At 45.7% G+C, this 10,160-nt stretch overlaps 2 non-coding genes across 2 annotated transcripts; both read left to right on the top strand.

The window, feature by feature from the left end:
* Positions 1-239: 239 nt before the first annotated feature.
* On the top strand, positions 240-403 carry LOC135034601 (U1 spliceosomal RNA). The gene has a single exon (XR_010229762.1). It is a non-coding gene; the product is annotated as a U1 spliceosomal RNA (small nuclear RNA).
* Positions 404-555: 152 nt separating this feature from the next.
* On the top strand, positions 556-718 carry LOC135034536 (U1 spliceosomal RNA). The gene has a single exon (XR_010229713.1). It is a non-coding gene; the product is annotated as a U1 spliceosomal RNA (small nuclear RNA).
* Positions 719-10,160: the final 9,442 nt, after the last annotated feature.

The following is a 10,160-nucleotide window of genomic DNA, read 5'->3' as shown; positions in this document are numbered from 1 at the left end:
GCAGTAGCCAGATCAGCTACAATCTTATTGAGGTCTTCTCCAAAAGGAGATTCAACTGAGGCAGCACAAGGGAACTCTCATCTGGGGACAACAACTGCAGGGAGAACACATATTTTCAGATGAACATGGTAGGGCAGAAGGCTGCCTAATACTGAAGCACCCCCAAACAACAAATCAAATGCAACTTACTTGACAGAGATGTGCCTGAGCAACGGCCCTCCCCAGCCCTATCCCAAATCATACTTATTTTGCATAGGAGATACCATGGTCATGAAGATTGTTCTCCCAGGGTTAGGTTCATTCATTGCATTCTGGGTATGCTGACCCCTGTGATTTCCCCAAATGTGGGAAACTCGACTGCATTATTTGTGGTAGTGGGGGACTGTGTTTGTGCTTTCCTCTGGTCAGCTCTGGTAAAAGTCAGATTTCTTTGTCTCAGATCTTCCTCTAGCCTTGTTCTTCTTTCGAGAGTTCCCTTGTGCTGCCTCAGTTGGATCTCCTTCACTTGACAGGGGGGTGCCCGAGCAGCGACCCTCCCCAGCTCTAGCCCAACTCCTACTTACCTGCCAGGTGAGATACTATGATCATGAAGTTGCTTCTCCCAGGGCAAGGCTCACCCATTGCACTCTGGGTGTGCTGCCCCTGCGATTTCCCCAAATGTGGGAAACTTGACTGCATAATTTGAGTTTTCCCTGGTCGGCTCTCATGTAATTCAGATCTCTTTGTCTCAGGTCTCTCTCCAGCCTAGTTTGCTGTCTGGTTCCACTTCTTTTTTCTTGAGCCCCTCCCTTCTATACCCTTGTGCACTATCCTGACTTCTCCTCCCGTCTGCTTACTTTGTGCCTCCCAATGCACAATGCAAACTACGGGTAGTGCTGCAGGGCCCACACCCTTTTACTTGCTTTACAGAGCAGCTCTGGAGCTGTTACAGTGCCCAGCTGCTGCAAGAAATCAGCTTGAATGCTTCAGGGGCTGGGGAATGGCCAACATGAGCCCCACACCGAAGGAGGGTGGGGGTGCTTAATGCGAACTAGGGGTCATCCAAGCACCACAAAAGGCTTCCATGCCCTGCACGCTCCTTTTCTCTTTTCATATGCAGACGAGGGTTGAAGCCAACTTTGACCCACTGCTTGGATGACATCACCATATTCAAATCCATCTGCTGCAGGCCATCCCCCAGGAATGCTTGCACTAGTTGTTGCATTTGGTTTGTTGTTTGGGGGTGCTTCAGTATTAGGCAGCCTTCTGCCACCCCATGTTCATCTGAAAATATGTGTTCTCCCTGCAGTTGTTGTCCCCAGATGAGAGTTCCCTTGTGCTGCCTCAGTTGAATCTCCTTTACTTGACAGAAATGTGCCTGAGCAGCGGCCCTCCCCAGCCCTATCCCAAATCATACTTATTTTGCATAGGAGATACTATTGTCATGAAGATTGTTCTCCCAGATTTTATTAAGTGATTTTATAAAAAACAGCTAGGAAGCACAATTTAGCAGTGGGTTGCAGAGAAAAAAATAACATTTTAAACCTACCGGTAAATTTTTTTTCTCGTAGTCCGTAGAGGATGATGGGGACTCCGTAAGGACCATGGGGGATAGACGGGCTCCGCAGCAGACATGGGCACTTTAAGAAAGACTTTAGATCTGGGTGTGCACTGGCTCCTCCCTCTATGCCCCTCCTCCATACCTCAGTTAGAGAAACTGTGCCCAGAGGAGACGGACAGTACGAGGAAAGGATTTTTGTTAATCCAAGGTCAAGATTCATACCAGCCACACCAATCACACCGTATAACTTGTGATATACTACCCAGTTAACAGTATGAAAACAACATAGCATCAGTCCAAGACCGATGAAAACTAACATATAACCCTTATGTAAGCAATAACTATATACAAGTCTTGCAGAAGTAGTCCGCACTTGGGACGGGCACCCAGCATCCTCTACGGACTACGAGAAAAAGATTTACCGGTAGGTTTAAAATCTTATTTTCTCTTACGTCCTAAAAGATGCTGGGGACTCCGTAAGGACCATGGGGATTATACCAAAGCTCCCAAACGGGCTCCTGCGGATGACTCTGCAGCACCGATTGAGCAAACAGGAGGTCCTCCTCAGCCAGGGTATCAAACTTATAGAACTTTGCAAAGGTGTTTGAACCCGACCAAGTAGCAGCTCGGCACAGCTGTAGTGCCGAGACCCCCGGGCAGCTGCCCAAGAAGAGCCCACCTTCCTAGTGGAATGGGCCTTGACTGAATTAGGCAACGGCAATCCCGCCATAGAATGCGCCTGCTGAATCGTGTTACAGATCCAGAGAGCAATAGTCTGATTTGAAGCAGGGGTGCCAATCTTGTTGGCTGCATACAGGACAAACAGTGCTTCTGTTTTTCTGACTCTAGCCGTTCTGGCCACGTAAATTTTCAAAGCCCTGACCACATCAAGGGACTCGGAATCCTCCAAGTCACGCGTAGCCACAGGCACCACAATAGGTTGGTTCATATGAAAGGATGAGTCCACTTTTAGCAGGAATTGAGGACGGGTCTGCAATTCCGCTCTATCCATATGGAAAACCAGATAGGGGATTTTATGTGATAAAGCTGCTAATTCCGACACTCGCCTAGCGGAAGCCAAGGCTAATAACATGACCACCTTCCAAGTGAGATATTTAAACTCCACCATTTTAAGTGGTTCAAACCATAACCTTAACACCACGTTAAGGTCCCAAGGGACCACCAGAGGTACAAAAGGAGGCTGAATATGCAGTACTCCCTTCACAAAAGTTTGTACTTACTTCAGGAAGAGAGGCCAATTCCTTTTGAAAGAAAATGGATAAGGCCAAAATCTGAACCCTAATAGAGCCTAATTTTAGGCCCAAATTCACTCCAGTTTGTAGGAAGTGAAGGAAGTGGCCCAGGTGGAATTCTTACGTATGAGCATTCCTGGCCTCACACAAAGAAACATATTTTCGCCATATACAGTGATAATGTTTAGATGTCACGTCCTTCCTAGCCTTTATTAGCGTAGGAATGACCTCATCTGGAATACCCTTTTCCGCTAGGATCCGGCGTTCAACCGCCATGCCGTCAAACGCAGCCGCGGTAAGTCTTGGAACAGACAGGGCCCCTGTTGCAACAGGTCCTGTCTTAGAGGAAGTGGCCACGGATCTTCTGTGAGCATTTCCTGCAGATCTGGATACCAGGTCCTTCGCGGCCAATCTGGAACAATGAGAATTGTTCTTACTCCTCTTTTTCTTACTATTATCAACACCTTGGGTATGAGAGGTAAAGGAGGAAATACATAGACCGACCGGAACACCCACGGTGTCACTAGGGCGTCTACAGCTACTGCCCGAGGGTCTCTTGACCTGTTGCAATACCTCTGTAGCTTTTTGTTGAGGCGGGACGCCATCATGTCTATCTGGAACAGTCCCCACCGACTTGCAATCTGTGCGAAGACTTCCTGATGGAGTCCCCACTCTCCTGGATGTAGGTCGTGTCTGCTGAGGAAGTCTGCATCCCAGTTGTCCACTCCCAGAATGAACACTGCTGACAGTGCGCTTTGATAAAGCTAAATATTTATCTTATTTAAAACCCTTTGTGAGGTCTAAGAACACAGTACGCTATTTGCGTATGGAGTACCGTAAGGGTACGCTCGTTGCGTAACAATCGCTTAGCCGTGGTCGAGACGCTCAAGCGTCACGTTCGCTCACGGCCAAGAGATCACAGGCAGGCATGCTATTGGCTGCTGACTAACGTAATGGTTCGCTATAGCGTAACGGACGCTGTATCGGGAGCGGGCTGCTCGAGCGATACAGACGCTCACGAGAATACGCTGTTGGTATCGGGCACACTTATAGGTGAGCGACTACCGTAATGCTACGCTATCAGCGTAGCGGACGCTCGAGACCACGAGGAGATCACGAGCGGCGCCGACGCTCACAATGTTAAACCTTTATGTCTAAACCACAAACAATGTAATTTGCTGTAAAACCTTAGTGTAGAGATAGGGTGTAAATGCAACACTGTATAACCTTATTAACTCAAAAGCTGTTCGAGCGTCACCGACGCTCTGAGAATACTTAACACTATAAGAAATACACAAATACCGTGCTTAGGGTCCAACGCCTAATATATATATTATGAATGTTATACTTGCAAAAGAATTAATACAATACAAGTCATACACTACAATATAACATAGACTAACTAACCAGGTAACTACACAGTAAATACAATACAAGTACGTTTAAGAGAAAATGAGAGAAAGAGAAGAGAGAGAGAGAAAGATATGGCCCATAATAACAAGAAAAGACAATATGATTACGGAGAAAACTTACGCACAAAGGAAACGATCGCATGCGCCTCTGGACATCCAGCTCCCGATTTTCAGCAATGATAACCGATGAAGAGTGAGTGCTGGATGTGATCGGCCTGTCTATTTATGCCCCACACACAATACAATTCAATGGTCCCTACAATCTCATTGTTCATTGGACACAGGAATTTGTCTTCGCATTATAACAAAAGGTCATAGGTTGATTCATACAGGTGGGCTGTGACTATTTCCAACAGCTCAGGTGGGAGGGAAACTGGGTTTCCCGCCGCATGGATAAGTAAGTGCAAATACAGTAAATGTTCATAAACTTCTTATGTCCATAACTATTCGCACGAGCGATTGATCCGCTTCAAACCAACACCGGAATATTGCTAATTAAATACTCTTCCGATGGATACTAAACACCACTGTATTACTCCTGTCTGACCCTTCGTATCAAACAATGAGGGATCTCTCTGTCCAGGAACATACTACATTAACTAAACTTTCAGAATCTATCAAAGGGACCATAATCTACAAAATGCATCATATGGTGAAAATATGTAACGAAAGAGTCGCCCGCTAGACGCACACAATCTCTACCGTAAATGTGCATACCGTGCGCCTGCGGGTGCCCGCAACAGCGAGTATGCGCACGCACGGTAGAGCGCACGCATGCGCAGCAGGGACACATATGAGGTGCAAATATGGCAGTGTGCATCGTGATATTTTTCTGACTTTGACAGTCCACCCTTTGGCAGTCAACAATAACTGCCACTTCCTAAAACATTTCAAAAAGAGAAAAATATATGTCAGGGGTTAATACATTTACATGGTTGGGTAGGGGAGGAGAGGAGAAGGTAGGAAAAGGGTATGACCTAGTGAGATAGCAGAAGCATGTGTGTATGAATCCATGTTTGGGGGGTCATGTATCATCGTGCCGTACGTGTTTTAAATCAAGCTTTGAGGTATTGCGAAGTATACATTTGAATTCCTTCTTATCCCGTGGTACGGGTCTGTGGATGGGCTGTCAAACTTTACCGAGCTTTTTTCGGATTTTGGTTGTAACAAAAATGGGGAGCACATTTTAGTTGATGATACATGAATGGGGGAATATGTGATTGCTGATATCTGTGCCTGTATTCCCTATACTATGTGTGTAATTACCTGAAGGTTGTAGAGATGAAGAAAATACATAGTTACGGTAAATGCAGTGGTATTCTATGTCAGGTTAATGAACATTCGTCGATTGAGGTCTTGTTTGGTGTCTGTTGAATGCAGTCTTCTTTGTGCTTTTGCCCATAAGGTGCGAGCAAAAAGCTTTGTCAATGTCCATAGATTTACAAAAGTGTTGGGCTAGAGTAATTTTAAAATTTCTAGGGAAACTGGGGATCTATGGCATAGTTCATCAAAAATCTGTGTATAAGGTTGTCAAAACTTCTTCTTTAATCCATCTGTTGTCTGTATATCGGCTCATCAAATTCCTCGTCCAAGTGGGTCTTTTTACCTCAGAGGAAAACGGAAAAACAGGTGAAAGAAACGGACCGTAGAAATCGCATTACAATTTCCTCACTCCTTAAACTCATCACCCTGGTACTTCGTTTGCACTTCGTTAAAGCCTGACCGCATCTAAATATCAAGCCAATCGTTATGATAACACCTAAGATACATAGGAGAAACTTCCCTACATCCATTATAACTCCTTGAGCCCATTCTCCTAAACCGGAGAACCAATTTCGCGGGTTCAACCATGACACCCAACTAGTCAGCTCATTACTCACAGCAGCAAGGGTGAGATTGTGTCTCCTGCGAAATTCCCACTTCAATTGGAGAATATCGTCCATCTTTTGGTCTATGACCTCGACCGGGTCCTCGGTACTATTCGTTATATATGTGCAGCATTTCACGCCGTACTGCGTTGCCAGTGTGACACAATATCCACCTGTTACTGCTGTGAGATAATTGAGAATCATTCTATGCTGAACTAGTTCTGTTTTATAAGCTTGAAGTTCTCTTCCAGTATACCTAAACGTGTCATCATACATTTCTGTGATATTGTCTAACAAATTTGCGAGCGCAGATATGTATTTATAATTCAACACTCCTCTGGCGGTGCGAGTGAGGTCTAACGCAAGTAGAAACTGAATCCCGGTGGATTCATGGATCATGTCAGAGGCCGGGTGCTCTGTTCTTTCTATCAGGTGCCGTTTAACTACGTGCTCGTAATGGGTGTGAGTATAAGGAGTTTGGGCAACACGGTGTATGTCTTTCATTTTGGCATGTGATACAGTCATTACCTCAGGCAATACTTTTCCAATATAACACAATCCTTCAGAGTTTGGGGCAAGCCACTTATACGCCTTCCTCCCGCATATGAAATATGCATCATCGGGGAGAACATATGGGACGGAGTAGGACATAACCATATTACACATTTTCCATGTGAAATCTCCTAACCCTAATTCTCCCATCTGTCTAGTACACGTATCAGCTTGTACGATATGTGCACAGTATCCTGGTGATACCTCTCCAACTCTCGTAATCCTACTTCCTAGGGTATACCTATACCGGAAAGATTTTCCTCTACTGGCTATGTGGCGTATAAGCTCTGTATCTGTCGGCATTCTATCTGCTCTATATGAAAAGGTCATGGTTTGGTTACTCCATGACACTTCCCAATTTCCCGGCTTTCGGGGATTGGAAATGTTAAAACATATGAGGGATCTATCCACATGATATTGGTGGAGCTTCAAACTAGGAGGACTGGAGATATTAAACCTCCTGTCCACCGGTCTCCCACCACTTAGCTCAAGTACCTCCCCTATCGTTAAAGGAAATGGTACTAGTCCTGATTTGCTATGACCTTGAGGTACTTGAGAGCATACCCAACAATCTGTTTGATTTAACACGCTACCCACTAAGGAGTGATAGTCACTCAAGGGATGCCGGTCCATGTGGATATTAAAACTGGATTGGCATTTCTTAATGCACCCATCCTCGACTACGTTGTCACAGAGCCTACAGATACAGTTTTCTTCAGCTAACAATCCTTCACAATTCCTTCTATTGTCAATGCTATCGGATTGTTTTCTGATACTCGCCTTTGCTTGTTGATTATGTTGTTCTCGGAAAACTACGCCTCCATCTCTGTCATCAGAACCCATTCCAGAACCTCTCTCGACCTCCATGGTACTCTCGCCGGAACAGACTGCTCTGGTCAACATCATGGTCAACAGGAAAATCCGGATCACAGTCTCTTGGGGCAAGTCCATCTTATAGGAGGAAACGAAGAAGAATGAGAAGGGGGGGAAAATAATTTGAGGGAGAGGGGATGGGAAGTTGGAGAAAAAGAATAAAAGGGAACAGGGAATCGACAACTGCTTTTGATCTTGTGATTTTCAATGCTCAGGTGCCGCCTCAGTCCTCCTGGAACAGACACTCCAGTGATACAACGTCCTCTACCGTCTGTTCCTTATCACGGGACCTCTCTGGATCAGCAACCTTCTTACAATGGGACGAATGAACCCAAGTCTCTCTCTCGGCAACTTTCAATGCTGTAGTGCTAGTCAATAAGACTTGGTATGGTCCTTCCCATCTGTCAATAAGGCAACCTGAGCGTAGAAAATTTCGTATCATTACATACTCCCCAGGTTCAATGTCATGACAATTACTATCTGGTAAATCAGGAATCACCAACTTCAAATTATTATTTTGATTCCTTAGCTGTTTACTCATATTAACCAGGTACTTTACAGTCACTTCATTGTTACACTTCAAATCATCCTGAGGGTTAATCATAACATGCGGTTGTCGACCAAACAAGATTTCAAAAGGGGACAGATTAAGAGGGGACCTGGGAGTGGTTCTGATGCTGTACAGTACAATGGGTAAAGCTTCTGGCCATGTCAATCCTGTTTCTGCCATAACTTTGCTCAAATTATTTTTAATAGTGCTATTCACTCTTTCCACCTTCGCACTCGCCTGTGGACGGTATGGAGTGTGCAGCTTGCTATCAATTCCCATCAACTTACACATTCCTTGAAAGACATCACCTGTAAAATGGGTACCCCTATCACTTTCGATAATTCTAGGGATACCATATCTACATACAAATTCCTGCACAATTTTCTTAGCAGTAAACATAGCGGTATTTGTGGCCGCCGGGAATGCTTCAACCCAATTTGAGAACACATCTATACAAACAAGTACATATTTCAAATTTCGACAAGGGGGTAATTGAATGAAGTCAATCTGTATTGCCTGGAAAGGACCGCCTGCAGGTGGGATATGAGATGGTTCTGTTGGTATTGCCTTTCCGATATTCTTTCTCAAACAGGTAAGGCATGACATTGCTCTCTTACTTGCATGAGATGAAAATCCTGGGGCGCACCAATATGCTCTTACCAACTTGCACATTCCTTCCTTGCCCAGATGAGTCAGCCCGTGAGCTGCCTCAGCTAAACATGGAAGATATGCTCTGGGGGCCACCGGTTTACCTTGTCCATCCGTCCAGAGTCCTGAGGACTCCTGGCCATATCCCTTCGCCTTCCAGACTGCCTTTTCCTGTGTGGAACACAAATTTTGCATTTCACACAACTTCTGTGTGTTGATGGTATTAAATACCATCAGTTGTGTGGTGTCTGTCTGTCTGGGGGTACCAGCTGCTAACTTAGCTGCTTCGTCTGCTCGGCTGTTACCAAGTGATACTGGGTCCTGGCTATATGTGTGTGCTTTACACTTGATAACAGCCACTCTGTCGGGTTCCTGTATCGCTGTTAGAAGCCTTTTGATGTGAGCTGCATGCGCTACCGGTGTACCAGCTGCCGTCATGAAATTTCTGAGGCGCCATAGGGCTCCGAAATCATGGACTACCCCGAATGCGTATCTAGAGTCGGTGTAGATATTGGCTGATTTGCCCTTAGCCAATTCACATGCTCTGGTTAGGGCGACCAGTTCAGCAACCTGGGCTGAGTGAGGTGGGCCTAGCGGTTCCGCTTCTATGGTGCCTTGGTCATCTACGACTGCGTATCCAGTACACAAGTCTCCCGAGTCTGACTGTCTGTGACAACTACCGTCCGTGTAGAAAGTTAGATCTACATTTTCCAGCGGGTTGTCACTGATGTCAGGCCTTGCGGTAAAATTTTGGGTCAAATATTCCATACAATCATGTGTGTCCTCCTGTGTGTTAAATTCTCCTTCCCCACCACTCTCATCCTCCACCCTTTGTGCCTGTCCAGGCACACCTGGGAGATATGTTGCAGGATTTAATGCACTGCATCTCCTTATGGTGATGTTTACGGGGGCCATTAGTGCCAATTCCCATCTTGTAAACCGCGCTGATGAGACGTGCCTGGTTTGGGCAGAATTTAGCAAGGCTGACACTGCATGTGGTGTATGAATTGTGAGGTTGTGACCTAGCACTACATCTTCGCTTTTCGTTACTAGCAATGCTATCGCAGCGACGCTTCGCAAGCATGTGGGGAGGGATCGCGCTACCGTGTCTAGCTGAGCGCTGTAGTATGCTACTGGCCTGCTGGCATCACCGTGCTTTTGGGTTAAGACGCCTGCCGCGCAACCAGCACTTTCTGTTCCGTACAGCTCAAAGGGTTTCCCATAGTCTGGCATACCTAATGCTGGTGCCTGCGTTAGGCACTGTTTAAGTCTCTCAAATGCCATCTCGGACTCGTCTGTATGCGAAATCCGATCAGGTTTGTTTGAGGAGACCATCTCCTGCAGAGGTAACGCTAGAATGGAAAACCCTGGGATCCAGTTACGGCAATACCCACACATTCCTAAAAATGTTCTGATCTGTTGCTGGGTTTTTGGCAGAGTCATGTCTCTAATTGCTTGAATTCT

The sequence above is a fragment of the Pseudophryne corroboree genome, unplaced genomic scaffold, assembly GCF_028390025.1.
Source record: "Pseudophryne corroboree isolate aPseCor3 unplaced genomic scaffold, aPseCor3.hap2 scaffold_584, whole genome shotgun sequence".
NCBI lineage: Eukaryota > Metazoa > Chordata > Amphibia > Anura > Myobatrachidae > Pseudophryne > Pseudophryne corroboree.
Note: the sequence above shows the minus strand (reverse complement) of the source record. Positions and strands in the feature narration are given on the sequence as shown.